Raw genomic sequence first — 10789 nt, 5'->3', positions numbered from 1 at the left:
AACCTGTATTCTGTAGATCTGACAATCTTTTCACCAACGTATTTCTGGGCAGTGACCCTTCCCTGGCGCAAAAAAAAGGCCATTGTTTGGTTGATGTAATGCTGGTAGAAAAATCTGCCAAACATCAGTCCAAACAGCCCCAACATAGAGGGTACCATCCTATTTGTGACACAGAAACACAGTATTAAAGGATTTTACTAAACAAACAAAAAGTATCAGACTGATAGCAATGGTAACAAAAAACAACGATTCTTATTTTCAGGTAATTATACACTAATGACCTTTAAGTAAAAACACACGTGGAAATTTTACTTCATAGGACGTTTTCTCAGATATTACATCTGACTCCAACAGAAACAGCCCAGGGAGGTGGATGTGAGTAATGTCACACTGAATACGATACAGCATGTATTAATGTTGAACTCATCTACCCTCTCCTCAGGTCAGCCTTTTTCTGCCCTCAATCTGAAATCCCTTACTCATACACTGTTTGGCATGTTTGCGTCAGCTGTGTCAACTGAAATAACATCCATTTCTGTAGCAGTCTGGACCCAGAGCATGACAGAGTGGGTTTTTGTTCCTTTCAAAGGTTCCTAATGGAGTTCTAGATCTCTAGTAACATTACGGATCTTATGTAGATAGGCCCCTTTGTTTTTTTTGCAACCACTGTAATTTCTCCTACACACTTCATTGCCCATTCTCATTCCCAGGTTGTCAAATACGAACTCGAGCAGTGTTCAGTTAGTTGCAATCTGAAACTTCACTGCTAGATGCCATTAAATCCTACACACAGTTCCTTTAAAGCCTGCAGCGGTAAATTAATAAAAAGTAGAATAGTAGCTGGTCATTATTTGCTGAAACTTTCCCATATCTCTTTTGACAGTAGTTACATGGGAACAGATAATCTGTAAAAAAAATCTGGTTCCTTCTTCCTCCTAATGGCATTTGCAAGAATTAACCGGGCCTGATTTTGATTCTGATTGGTTGTTTTCGTTTAGGCCCGGTAGATTCTTGCAAATGTCATTAGGAGCACTAGGACCAGATTTTTTCACAGATTGTCTCACGGACTACTCTCAGGATATAGTGAAAGCTTTTTTGATTGATTTTCATGACTTACTAATCAAAGTTACTGAATACCATTTTTTTGTTTTTTTTGTTTTTATGAGTAGCATAAAGGGAACTACAATCTAAATTTCATTATACAAACCTGCATTGTTGATGACAATTATATTACCCTGTATCCTTGTATTGTTTAAGTCTTATATACTTAAACCCTAAGTTAATTTAGAGTAAGGCATTATAATAATATCTCCAGACAAGTTTCCATCACTTTTTGGAAAAGTTGTTGTACATGGCAGGTTTGTCAGAAAAACAAAAAATGTGAGTGCCACAAGTTCTTTATGCATGCCACTTAGGAATGAACCTGTTTGTACAAGTGGTTCTTGCATGAGGCCCAGTGTATTACTTTTTGTACCTTTCTGGATTCCCACAGTGTTTGAAAAGAAAAAAAATGGATAGTAGAAGACACAAATCATGACTGTATTAACTTCTAGTGAGGTAATCATAGAAAGTCCACATGTCAAAAACATCAGCCCTTAACCTTATACCCTATCCTTAGCTTAGCTTTGCAGTGGGGACTGAATCTGTGCTGTCATTGCTATTAATAACACAAGTGTGTCTTGTTGGCAGTGTTTCACTACTGCTGTCAGTGCTTTGCTGCATGTGACCTGTCAACAAGCTGCTGATTTAATTCCAGGCATATTTTAACTCCTCTACTGTCAATGACAGATTTGCCAAACACATACAGTAATAATACACTCAAGTCATTCTATATGTACAACACACATTCCACCAACACCAGCAGGCTCTCACTGTACACTGAAATACAACAACTTACAGCAGTACAAGGGAACCCTCTTCTGTCACAGAATTAACTCACAACAACGACATGACATATTTAATGGATATTTCATATTATATTCAATGCATATAACAATAATAGTACAGAACTGATAAACTGTACAATGAACAGTGAACGCAATAACTACATGAAGTTTGTGTAAAAACTTGGATTAATTTTGAACAGAATACCTGTTAATATTTAATAACACATCTTAATAAAATAAGTAAATTAACATAAATGATTCCCCCACAACAAATTAACTCAAAAATTAACTGTTGAAGTAACATCTCAGTATTGCAGCATTTTAACTGGCAGTATAATTCCAGTTTATTCCATTTACTCGTTTTTTGAAGTTGACTTTAGCATTGTAATGCTGTATATAGCTTAGAATTTTTATTTGAATTTTAGTTTATCATCATAGGCCCAAGTATGCAACCAAATAATTCTTAATGATTTCCCAAAGTGTAAAGATTTTATGTTAGTCACATGAAAAACCATTTTGACATAATACTTTTATTATAAATTGTGTTCATCGTATGCCAGCTGTTTTGACAGGTAATGTAATAATTTGCTTTAATGGAAGAAAACTGAGTAAATTCAACTAAAAATTCTGTTCAAACATTTTAAATTAGTTACTGCATATGAGTATAACTTCAATTAACTGAATGGAATTGGTACAGTTAACTTAATTTACCCAAGTTACCATCACAATAAACACTTGAGTTACTTCTACTCAAAATCAAATTTCTTTCATGCTTAAATTGTTATTGTTTAAAGCAATCGGTTTCCTCAAACAGTATGAGTTGAAATAACTCACCAGGTTTTACAACGTATGTACTTTTTTCTCCTCACATGGGCCCATTGTTAGCTATTAGCTCTTTGGTTGTTTTGACTGCATACTTTTCTAATGCAGGACAAGGCTCTGAGAATCTAGCTTGTGTTCAGGTATTCAATGTTTAGATCTCAATTAATCTAAACTTTAAAAATTCATTTAGTTTTCTTTACAAAAATTAAAAATGGCAGACTGTGTATATAGTGGTGTTTTCTTACAGCTCTTAAAGTCAATTAAGCCTCACAACCCCTGTGAAGCTTTGGCAGCTTTTGGACTGTCAGGCATTAGACTAATGTTCAGACTAAGGTTTAACAGATATCAGTGTCCTAGTCAGTATCAAGTCCTTTTTGCCTTTATTGGATAGCACAGCTGAAGATAGACTCAAACCCTGGGCTGCTGCAGCAAGGACTCAGTCTTGGTACATGGGACACCAGCTCTACTAGTTGTGTAAGTAGCATTTTTGATGAACGCTGCCTGTGGCCACTTACAGCTCTGGTTTATTCAACATCAACTCCTGAGAAAAAATATACATGTTGATGGTGAAAGATGGTGAAACTGCGGCAACATAAAACAGTCTGCTATACTTTTTGACTACTAACAAGATAATATAATCATTACCTTGATATAATATATCTTTGGAAGGGAAAATTATGAGAATTATTAGCAACCACAGCTGCTCTTGGCCTCTATAGGCAGACACTGTTAAAAGCAGATATCTTTTCAGGCCAATACTGGCCTAATATATAAGTGCAGTAGCTGAAGGTTTACATTTGAGCTTGTTTTCACACATGAGAGCGAGGCCAATCTCATCTCCTGCTGCCTGCTGCGTTCCTCTAACAACATGCTCTCCTGCAGGCCACAACTGGAGGCTTTGACCTGATTTATACTCCAGTGGTGTCTTCTACATGACCTTCGCAGGCAGCCAGCGCTGGCAGACCGAGTCCTGCCCCCTGCCATCATCACAGACTGGGTGGGGACCTGTAGAGACGGCGGGTGTCAGCCGACGAAGCCCAAAAGAACTATTTGTTTTGACAGCAGAGGATTTTTTTCATTCTGCAGAGTTCAGTGTTTCTTACCTCGCCTTACCTTGTGCTGTACCAGCATGTACGCTCATGCTGACAATCTCTATCTCTCATTCCCTCTCCAGCGCACACACAATCTAGTCAGCCCCTAGGCAGTGGTAGTTGGCTGTGGCTGTGCTTGAAACTAGATGGTTGTATAACACACTCCACCGGAGGCTGTGTCTAGTTGTGTCTAGACTTCATCCAGGGCTGAGCAGGAAGACAGCTGCTAATGCATTATTAAGACACAATTGTGTGGTGTATACATTACAGGGCAGCAAAAGTAAAGAAACAGAAAGTAAACATCGTTGCCATATATATTGGTTCACTGTTCTAAAAAAAAAAAAACTTTGGTAACAATTACTTGTCCACATTGCCATGAAATTCACTACGGATAATTCATTAATTTCAATTCAAATTACTGAAATGAGCTCCTGACGTGATACCATCATACTCAAGGGTCCTGACATATCAAGCTAATAGTTGGCCATAGAGAATTCGGTCAATTTTCAAAATAAAATGCAGTGTGCATAAATTTGTGGCACCAGGCCAGAAGTCAATCAGTCAGAGACAGGTTAGAGGAAATTTTGAGCGTTTTGTATCATTTTTAGGTACAAAATACCCAATCAAACAACGCTATCCCTTCTAAAGCGCTCTCTGTGGGATATGAAGACACGTGGGTCACAAAGCCAAACCGTAGACGCAACGTGCCTTGTTGAATGTCAGGGTTACATTCAGTGCTCAATACAAAACCCACACCCACCCATAGTGAGGACACTTTGACTGGACAATATAAATATTACTACAGACATTGATTTGATCAGTCTGACATGTTGCTATTAAGTATGTTACATTCAGTAACATTACTTCTTTGTCACAAATGCTATCTGACATCACCAGTTCTTGAAAGAAACTGAGAGAGAATTAGACTAGAAGCAGCAATACAGCAGCTGGGACAAACTGAAAAAACATGCAGGCAGCATGTTGACATTTCTAAAGAGGTAAACTAATGTAAATTTATTAAGTGCTGTGGATGTGGATGTAACATAATTTTCTGTCGGCTAGCTCTCAAGTTGCTACAGGAAGGAATGAGTAAGTTCCAGAATGAATGTTGGCATTTAACCATCTTGTTTGTTTTAAAAAATATCGCTACGTTAGCTGATATTTTAGCTTGTCCTCTCAAGCAAATAAACTCTCTCGCTTTTGCTTTAGGACTTACCAACTGTAAGCAAAGGGGTGCAATAAAACATACAAACACCACATAATGTTATCCTTAAGTCTCTCTGTAAAGAACAAGGATAACATTGCAGTGCGTTTCCTCCACACTGATTGTTTTCCTGTCTTTGCGACAGCCTCTTTCCTTTCATTCAAACTGCTTTATTTTTGGTGAATAGCCAGGCCATTATGTTCCAACGTCCATCCGGTCAGCTCCTCTCAGACCAGCTGCAGAGGCTCAGGACAAATACACACTTTCTACCCAACTCAAACTCAGCAGATTAATAACCATTAACAGCAGCCACATGGAGGACTTTGGAAAGGCTGATTGGAACAGTTTATTTCGTTTCCAAGACATGCTCTTTGACATTCACAGAAGATATTATTGATATAGTGTGTATCAGAATTGTGTGTGACTGTAGAATAGCACACAGGGGTGGTACAACTCCTCAAATTAGCTTGCTGATAGAAATGTTCATGTCACTTACTGACCGTTCAAACTGATCTTAAGGTAGAGCAAGTTGTCCACTAATCTCACATTTACAGTTGGATCCTTGATCCCACATATCAAACAGTCTGTTTACGCCTGGTATTAACATGCATCTTGAGTGATCTGATCACAAGTGAAACCCTTTTATAGGACTGTACCCTACTCACAATTTTGTCAGTCAATGTCCATTATTACTGTCCCTTTTTTCGGTTCTGTGCCACACTTGCCTGTCGCTTTAACCTGCGCTATCAGCAGCAGGAGAGACGCTGGTGTGCTGTGGGATTATATAACTGAATTTTACGAGCAGGACTCACACTTTTGCTTTTTCCACTGTGTGGAAATCTGATGATTTCACATCACAGGTAATGAAGAAAAGCAGAGAAAGGAGTTGGAGAAAGTAAAAGTGTGTGTCCTGCTCGCGTCTCTCCTGCTGCCAGGCTGCTGACAGGCTGTCAGTCCAACAGTCACAGTGGACGGCCGTGGAGAGGTGGACCGTCTAGCCAACACGCTGGAAAATAACTAAGTAAGAAATAACATTTCCTGAATCTGAATCTGTAGACAGCGTTTCACAGTTTATAAAGTTTCTCCTCACTCAATGACGAGCAGAGATTTTTTAAGGGAGTCTGGGGTAATTGTGGTTCCTAGTTCAGTAGTGAAACCAGTTGAAACCAACAGTGTGTTCATGGACATCTGCTGCTTACCTTGGCAGGTAAAAGAGCCCAAACACATAATTTACATTACAGTGAACCGAACAGGCTATCTGTACTACGTCAGTTGAGGAGGCGGTGTTCAACATGGCCCATTAGCACTTACACTACAAAAGATATGTGGTAAAATGTGTCCCAGACCACCTTGGCAAGTGGTTTTAGTGATCGGATCACAATGCTCAATATGCCATATGCCAGATTTACAGATTGTCAATAATCTAGTGTTCCATCAAACAGTTCAAGTCAAACAAGTCAAACTGAATAGTTCACTCAAAACCACAACTGTCAACCTCAAGTTGGTGCAAGAGGACAGTTTTTGCCAATGTTATTAGGATAATTAATGGATGGCACAGTTAAAGATCGTAGATAATGGGCCATCACTCAGTTCTTTAATTTGTATGTCATTGTCTTCTCTGCCTCAGAGAGACGTGCTGTGCTGATTGCCAATGATTACCCCTGTATTTTGATGATAGTATTATATACTAAGAAGATTATATGCCATTATAAAGGAAACTCTTTTTAAATGGATATCAGACCAGGAAAATTCAGTCTGTTCACTGACACAAAATGGTACTACTGAGGAAAGTACTGAATTTAATCATAGATGTGAGACATCTACATTCGCAAGGTGACTGTTTTCTAATCAGAGTGTTTCCCAGAAGCTTGCTCAATGTCTGCGCAGAACCTGTGTGTACCCTGTCAAAGGAAAAGAAACTGCAGTGTAAGCTCTTGGCAGGAGATAAGGCACACTACCCTATTGTCCAGAATGCAACACTTTGTGCATGCTTTTTAAGAAGTACCAATGAGTTAGCAGAACTGCCCCTTTGAAGAATTTTTTTTCGATGCATTACTGACATCCAATACTTAAAACTGCATGGGGAAAAACTAATGGGGAAAGTAATTTTAGCCTAAATCTCAACAAAACAAATAAGATGAAATGAAGAGAGATTAAAATTAAAAGTTTAACTTCCAAACATTGAGGCACCTGTTTACATCTGTCCAGCCATCCGTCTGTCCTTCCCATTTTTGTGGACTTCACAATGTCAGCTTCACTATGACATCATAAGGTCATTTGGCCATTATTCAACACCATAACTCAGGACAAGGGGAGATTGTGACCATATTTTACATTTGACTGAATTTTGACTTAAATTGAGTCTGGCGTTATGGTCATCAACATAACAGTTTGACGGAGCCAGCTGAGGTGATACTGTGAGTTTAGCTGCTCTCATTGGCTGCACAGTTTCAACTCGTCCGTAGCAGGAAAGAAACACTAAATGTCTGTGAAACAATTTTAGCCCAAAAATAGGCAATGCAGTAATATCATTTTGATTCATATTTGATCAGCACTGCCTAGTTTGATCCGAGTTTTGTGTGTTGAGCTCGACAGACTCACTGAGAACGACTTGTCAATCACAAGGTTTTACTCTAAATGAGACCATTATTTACTAAATGAAAATCATGCTGTAGGAAAAGAAGACTACAGAATTTGAGACCATCAGCTCATTAGGAAACCGTTTACTAAGCTGATAAATCAAGTGAGAAGTAGGTAAATTTTTCTGTAAGACTCCATGGTGTCTGGGTTTTACTGCATTTATTACATAAAATGCAGTTTTAAGACACTTTGCGTGAGCATCACAGACCCAGAAGCTCTGTCCATTTTATATATTATCAATGGTTTAACCGCTTTGTGAATGTGTGGAACACCAGAACGACACATTTGGATGCAGAAGGTCCAATGTTGTCTCTACGGGAGAATTAATATATATAGCTGCTCTTAATGTCCTAGGTTGAGGTGATAACTGCAGAGGACAGGTTGTAACTGTTGGGAATGTCTGGGAGTTCACCATCTTATCGAGGGAAAAGAGAGAGGAATGAGAGCAGTCTTGTAGTTGGACCTGGTGATTAATGTGCACTAGGGCTGGCAGACACATTACCCATGCTCATACTTCTGACAGGAAAAAAACACACTTTGGCACTGAAAGAAAAACACCATAGTGGTAATGAATAATCTGGTGTGAACACGGCATCGAGTTGAATTTCTACTCCTTCGTTATTTTCCATCTGAAAATGTGTTGATGACATTCCAGTGCTGTGGAAAATGTGTGTGCTAAGTGAACAAACAGACATTGATTCAATTCCAGAGTCATAAGCTAGAACATGATCTTAGGAGGGGCTGAAGAGGTAGGATCTGGGGTCGAAGAAGTATGAGTGGGCTCCTGAGTTCCTTTTTTCAGCCCACTCAATGTGTACTGTATATTTGGGTAAGTTCAACATATGAAGCATATATTGGTCATGAATAAATATCAAATATAATCATCAGATCATTAAAATACAAAAGCAGAACTCCATCCGTTTAATATCCATGGACATCATTATAACATCTATCTGGATCCTGACTGGCCAGACTATTTTTTAATTATTTTTAGTTAACTACAACTGAAAAAAAACTTGCGTCCTATTAGGGCCCTTATAAACATTAACAAAAATTAAGTCGCTGAATGGATAGTTATAAGACACATTTACCCAATCAGCTGCCATCATGTGGCCGGGTTCATAAGGTCAGTTTTGTTTTCAAATGATACGTCATTCACTGTTACTAGATAGCATAGCGGCAAAATGTCAGAAAGGAAATGGAAAAAGGAAAAGCACAACGACTGAAAGAACAGCATTGCCAAGCTGTTCAAGAAAATTCCTAAATTGACAGGATTTTTCAAGGTTGCGGAATCTGTTCTTGACAACGGGCTGAAGGCTAACATTAATGTTGGCATCGTTGATACTGCAATGGGAGCTGTAGCTACAGCTAGCCTTAGCCATGACAAAGACAGCGGCTAGGTTGACTATGACCATGCCTCACAATCTCACTTAGGTCAGGAGTCTGAGACAGAGGGACCGACACTTCAGCCACCCAAAAAGCCAGTATGTTGTACCACTAACACCCTGGGAATTAGCCATGATGTCCCAGTCACCACACCCGCGGACCCCTCCATGACAGTTGAACTAGATTTGCGTAACACTGTTACTTTGATCAGCTCATTGAGGGATTATTTGGCCAGCCTACAGGATGATTTTGAAGTTTGAGAGTAATGCAAAAAACATCTCTCCAACTGTGTCTCAGCACTACAAAGTGGACACACACAGGCAAGGAAAAAGAAAAAAACAAGCAGATGAAAGTGCTGAACCTGACTGTGAACGACCAGGCCGAGAAAAGTTCAAAGCAACAGTTTTATCACCGTCATAGACCGACTCGAACTGGATCAGAGGTTTCTGTCCTACAAAAACGTTCAGCAGACATTTAGATTTTTGAACAACATTCTATCCGTCTTTTAACAAGATCTTCGTACAGGAGCGGCTAATCTACAGAAGAAATATGCGGCTGATCTGGAGAAAGATTTTGTGGATGAAATTAAACAACCTTTCATCTCATCAAACTTTCTGCTATCCTGGTGCCTGCGTTAAGGACATTACACCCAGCGCTCTACAGCTGATTCACAACCACAACTCCGCCACCGCAGTCGTCGTCCAAGCTGGCACAAATAACATCAAATACCAGCAGTCGGAGACTCTCAAAGAGGAGTTCATTCATCTTGTGGACAGTCTGCTGGTCACCGGGAAGCAGGTAATTATTTCCGGTCCGCTCCCCTCACCTCGTTTTGGTGACGTGAAGTTTAGTCGCCTACGCCAACTCCACATCTGGCTTAAGGGTTATTGTCTGAGCAGAGATATTCCAAAATTCTACATAATTTTGCCGCCTTTTTATTTCTGTAGGACCTTGTCCTCGTCTTCGTCTACAAGAGACGCTTTATTCGTCTCTTAATGCAACAATAATCTCAATGTTTAATTTTGTTCCACCAGGAGAGTCCAGAAAGGCCTCTTTCTCTGACCTTTTTGACCCAGTGGAAAAGGAGATAAAGAACTTTGCCGTGCCAGGCAGGAAGAAGACTGTCTGTGTTTACGACTTCTAACCTTTCTTCTCCACAGATAAAAAGGACTTTATGCTCACAGTTTCGTGAAACTTAATATTGTTCTTACAGGAAAGGGATTTTTTGGTTTTTTTTGTGGATAATTAAGTGCCTTTTGATGTAAATAAGGATTACGATGTCCTTGACAATATGTTCACACTCCTTTTAGTCTGACAGTTCTACCTCCAGAGAAGAAACTCTTTGGATCTCACATCGGTATACTGTCATTTTTCTGGTTTTAAAGAAGTAATCTTACGAGCGAGTCTATGTAGGCCCTGACATTCCCAATAGCTGATAAAGGCCTTGGCTCCAGCTCGTACAGCAGAAGCAAACTCTTAACAGTTGATATTTCGTTGTGAGTCCTGTTTACAGACTAAGAGTGAAAGTGTTCATCTTCTCCTAAATTAAGCATTTTACTAATCTAATATATAATAATAAGTGTATGAATATAACAACAGAATTAATGTTTTGTGTTTCTGTCTTAAAGAATTTAGACTTAATGTCTAAAGAGATCATGTAGTAAAATGTCCTGAATGCTGATGGAGCCACACGTGGCCACCTTTTGGTAAGATTCTGTATAACGGAAGGTATTCCAAAGACGTTTGGTTTCTAATATAGT

The 10789-nt window shown here is 39.1% G+C and overlaps 1 long non-coding RNA gene across 1 annotated transcript; it reads right to left on the bottom strand.

Moving 5' to 3' along the window:
* Window positions 1-1930: 1930 nt before the first annotated feature.
* On the bottom strand, window positions 1931-4439 carry LOC118336513. The gene is made up of 2 exons (XR_004797109.1): window positions 3812-4439; window positions 1931-3713 (listed from the first exon to the last, which is right to left on the bottom strand). It is a non-coding gene; the product is annotated as an uncharacterized LOC118336513 (long non-coding RNA).
* Between the last annotated feature and the right edge of the window lie 6350 nt (window positions 4440-10789).

Source organism: Morone saxatilis, unplaced genomic scaffold (assembly GCF_004916995.1).
Source record: "Morone saxatilis isolate NCDOM2014 unplaced genomic scaffold, NCSU_SB_2.0 Contig24, whole genome shotgun sequence".
NCBI classification, from domain to species: domain Eukaryota; kingdom Metazoa; phylum Chordata; class Actinopteri; family Moronidae; genus Morone; species Morone saxatilis.
This window is presented reverse-complemented; position numbering and strand designations above follow the sequence as displayed.